We start from the raw sequence: 4,942 nt of genomic DNA, 5'->3' as shown, positions 1-4,942 counted from the left end.
TATAGCCTTCCTTATTTAAACTTTTGCAGGACTCTCCATTGATTTCCTTAACATGGCCTATTCACTTTTATAACAAGTGGCCCTGGCTTACCTCTCCAGCCTTTTTTCACAGTACTGATCTTCTCCCAACTAAGCCACTTCCATCATTCATCACTGTTATGACTCTTTGCATTGCAGTCACAATGAATATATTAAGTTAGATAAGGTCTAAAAAGCATTTGTGAATTAGGTGATTAGTACTTTATTAAGAGCAACTTTAGGTGCTTAATGGTGGTAGCAAACAAACTACAGAGGTCTGAAATCCAAGACATCAGAAATAATAAGGAAGCAGTAACAGAAAAAGCAGACAACTGATGAAGCCCATCAAGTATTGATCAAGTATCAGGTACCAAGCACATGACAAGCTGGATGGGCATATGACCTCAGACTGATGCTTGAAATTTACAGAAGAGTTAGCTAGGAGAAACTGTCAAGAAAATCCCAATCCAAACCTGATCAAATAGTATCACAAAAGTAAAGAGTTGGAAGAAAAACTTCTGTTGGTAAGGTAAGATGATATCAAAAAACCTTGTAATATTAGAGTATAAAATAAGAGGACAGAAAATAATAAGAGACTCATAGGAAAGTTTCAGACCATAGAGGGTCTTGTTTACCATGTCATGTCCTTAGAACTTACTTTTTAGGAGATAAAAAATCAGTGACAGTTTAAATAAGAATAGCAATGAGACCCAGTTTTCATTTCTGATTGGTCATTCTAACTACAGTGTGAAGAAGTGCTTTCCGAGGAGGAAGGCTTGAGGCAAGGGAGAAGACTGGCCATGAAGGAAAACAGAACACCAACAGAGAAATGGAGACAAAATCAAGACTTGTATTAAATCCCTACAACCAACTGGGAGCTTAGGTAGGGTGGGCATTGTTATTCTACTTGTACGGGATCAGGAGGCAGAAAAGGAGCAATCAAGGTGATTCAGCTGGTTTCTGGAAAATTTGGAAACAAAACAAATTCTTCACTTAGGGACTAGTGTTCTTAGAGCTGGAACACTTGGACTTCAATTGCAAAAGCTTTATAATCAATTTTAGCCCACCAAGTGATCAAGGTATCAATATAAACTTGTGTTTGCTTGCTTGTCTATTCAATGGATAGATACAGAAAGAAATATAGATGTGTGCATATATACATTTATTCCTAAGCTTTATCCACTGAGAGGGCCTAGGAACAATGACATACACCTGCCACTCAGATCCTGGTTTTTAAATATCATTCTCCAAAAAAGAAACCAGAGTTCTTTAAAATGGGTTGATTCCAAGATTGAAGCAGGAAAAATGAAAAATGAGCCTGAAGCATTTTGTGCTTTCAGGAAGTAAAAAGTGCTTAAAAAGGAAAGGAATGAGAGCATATCAAAAAGACATATAAGTTAACCTGTAAAAGCTCCCAACGACCAAAGCTAGAATGACATGGTTAATAAAATAAATAGCAATGATTTTAGATAACTTATAGCAAAAAACATATACTCATGAAGCTATAGTGATAAATATAAATAACAGAATAAATAAAGCCACTGTTCCATACAGAAGAATTCTAATTAATAATGTAGAGGAGTAATATAAAATTATCTGAAACTGACATAGGGATCAGTTCAGTTTAGTTCAGTTGCTCAGTCATGTCTGACTCTTTGCAACCCCATGAACTGCAGCACACCAGGCCTCCCTGTCCATCACCAACTCCCTGAATCTACCCAAACCCATATCCATTGAGTTGGTAATGCCATCCAACCATCTCATCCTCTGTCATCCCCTTCTCCTCTGGCCTGCAATCTTCCCCAGCATCGGGGTCTTTTCAAATGAGTCAGCTCTTCGCATCAGGTGGCCAAAGTATTGGAGTTTCAGCTTCAATATCAGTCCTTCCAATGAACACCCAGGACTGATCTCCTTTAGGGTGGACTGGTTGGATCTCCTTGCAGTCCAAGGAATTCTCAAGAGTCTTCTCCAACACAACAGTTCAAAAGCATCAATTCTTCTGCACTCAGCTTTCTTTATAGAGTCCAACTCTCACATCCATACATGACTACTGGAAAAACCATAGCCTTGACTAGATGGACCTTTGTTGGCAAAGTAATGTCTCTGCTTTTTAATATGCTATCTAAGTTGGTTATAACTTTTCTTCCAAGGAGTAAGCGTCTTTTTATTTCATGGCTGCAGTCACCATCTGCCGTGATTTTGGAGCCCCCCAAAATAAAGTCTGCCACTGTTTCTCCATCTGTTTGCCATGAAGTGATGGGACTGGATGCCATGACCTTAGTTTTCTGAATGTTGAGCTTTAAGCCAATTTTTAAATTCTCCTCTTTCACAACACAGGGATAAGGTGATATTGTTTCAAGAAATGTCTACCAATGGATCCTAAAATTAATAGATGAAGTTTCAGGAGAAATAGGATATTTACACAGTCTCAAGGTGTCCCTCCCCCCAAGACATTTATTGTTATAAAGGGGAAAGCAGTAACTTTAAGTTGGAGAAACTTGGCAGACCACCTTAACTAAGTAAACAAAGTCAATATCATCATAAGACATGATGGCATTACTCACTCCTTGATGTGATTCACTGAGAAGGGCAAAATATCACTTCAGTGGTGTTCTTGCCAAAAATACATTAATCAAATCATGAGAAACATTACACAAACCCAAACTGAGGGATATCCTACAAATTAACTGATCAGTACTTTCTGTAATATCAAGATGATGAAAAATAGAAAAGATTGAAGAACTGTCAAAGATTGGAGGAAAGCGACAAAACTGAATAAGTATACGCACTGTGGGATGTGGGTCTGGAGTACAGAACAGAAAAAGGATGTTGGTGAGAAAAACTGGTGTAAAACTGAAGTCTATAGTTTAGTTAATAGTAATCAGCTTCCTGGTTTCAACTAATGTACTATGGTTATGTAAGATGTTAACATGGGTGAGAGAATATAGGAACTTTCTGATCCATTTTTTGCAATTTTTTTAGGTCTAAAATCGTTTCAAAATTAAATGTTATTTTAAAAAATGATGGCAGAAGTATAATATTTTTCAGAAAATTTCTGTACTACACTAAACTGTATCCAATAAGCATAAGGAAAGGAAAGGAGAGTCGCTTAGTCATGTCCGACTCTTTGCGACCCCATGGACTATAGCCTACCAGGCTTCTCAGTCCATGGGATTTTCCAGGCAAGACTACTGGAGTGGGTTGCCATTTCCTTCTCCAGGGGATCTTCCCGACCCAGGGATCGAACCTGGGTCTCCCACATTGTAGGCGGACGCTTTACCCACTGAGCCACCAGGGAAGCCAATAAGCATAAACATTCCTAAATAATCATCCAAATATCAAATTAATTTTTTTCATCTGTCCATCTTCCCCTCCATTAGAGCGTCAATTCCTCTAACTGGGAAGCTGGCTCATTGCTGGCACATATTTAAATTAGCTTTATGGAGCTATAAGAGTCTGAGAAGGCACGTCAGAAGCCCTGCAATGAGGACAGGAGCTGTCACAAATCAAGCTTTTTATAGACAGGAATCTGGATTCAAAAGACAAACAAGCACATTTTTAAACTGTTAGAAAAGTCCAATGACCAAAGACTAGAGCATTTGAATACCAGTTTGAAACCCAGTCCTGCCACTTGTAGATGTGTAAAGGGAACAATTTGCACTGGAGGTAAAGCAAACACTGACCTCACAAGATTGTTCTAAGAAGTTCATTATACATACACTGTAAAAATCACAATCTGATTGTACCGATTAGATGTTGTTGAAAAATGTAAAGATGATATTTAAAATGCTCATTGAAATAAAGATCTGAATTAAAAGTAGTCCATTTTGAATTTTGTTGCTTTTCCTGAAGCTGAGGGAACATTTGGGGAAGCAGAAGTGCTGCTAGCTTCTCTGACATGCACCGAGTTCACGGTCATATTTATTTGGCAGCTAATGTAAACAACTGCTAGGATTTAGAAGCCTCCTACTTAAAAGGATTGTGATAGATTGTTCAAACAAAATCTAAATGTTGTTAATAAATGTCTGAAGTTAACTTGAAGATGGTAATTAACTATAGAGAGTCTCTGGAACTATCCCATTTACATTTATCATCACCGCATCTCTGAAACAGCATAATGATGCTGATAGATTAGCTTCATTACCCAGACAAATCCCAACAAGTCTCTTAGAGAGTCTCCCATCAAGGAGGTTTGCTAGATTTTCTCCAAATCCCTTTCCTGAAAAACCTATCCACCTATTGACAATTGACAAAGGAGTAGTGATAATTTATTAGATGCTATGCCTTTGTTTTAAAAAGGGAACCATTCATTTATTTTCACCTAATATAAATATTAAGCAAAGATGATGATGTTTACAGTAGGAAGAGGCAATTTATAAATGAGTTTGTTCATCAGAGAAGAAGGGACTTCCCTGGTGGCTCATATGGTAAAGCGTCTGCCTGCAATGCAGGGAGATTTGGGTTCGATCCCTGGGTTGGGAAGATCCCCTGGAGAAGGAAATGGCAACCCACTCCAGTACTCTTGCCTGGAAAATTCCATGGACAGAGGAGCCTTGTAGGCTACAGTCCATGCAGTCGCAAAGAGTCAGACATGACTGAGTGACTTCACTCACTCACTCACTCATCAGAGAATACATGTAAAGTTAGTAGGGAAGAGAAACAAATTCTTTGCAAAACAGCATTTGAAATTTGGGTTGATGAAAGAGAATGTAAAGAGTAGAAATGTCTGACTCTATGTGACCCCATGGACTACAGCTCTCCAGGCTCCCCTGTCTATGGAATTCTCCAGGCAAGAATACTGGAATGGATACTCATTCTCTTCTCCAGGGGATCTTTTCAACCCAGGGATCGAAACCACATTTCCTGCACTGCAGTTTGAGCCATCAGGGAAGCCCAATATAAATATCAAAACTCTTATCTCCAG

General features: G+C 38.5%; 1 non-coding gene across 1 annotated transcript; it reads right to left on the bottom strand.

Annotated features, from left to right (window-relative positions):
• Positions 1-3,244: 3,244 nt before the first annotated feature.
• Positions 3,245-3,316, bottom strand: TRNAC-ACA. Its single transcript has one exon. It is a non-coding gene; the product is annotated as a tRNA-Cys (tRNA).
• Positions 3,317-4,942: the final 1,626 nt, after the last annotated feature.

The sequence above is a fragment of the Oryx dammah genome, unplaced genomic scaffold, assembly GCF_014754425.2.
Source record: "Oryx dammah isolate SB20612 unplaced genomic scaffold, SCBI_Odam_1.1 HiC_scaffold_2, whole genome shotgun sequence".
Classification (NCBI taxonomy): Eukaryota; Metazoa; Chordata; class Mammalia; order Artiodactyla; family Bovidae; genus Oryx; species Oryx dammah.
This window is presented reverse-complemented; position numbering and strand designations above follow the sequence as displayed.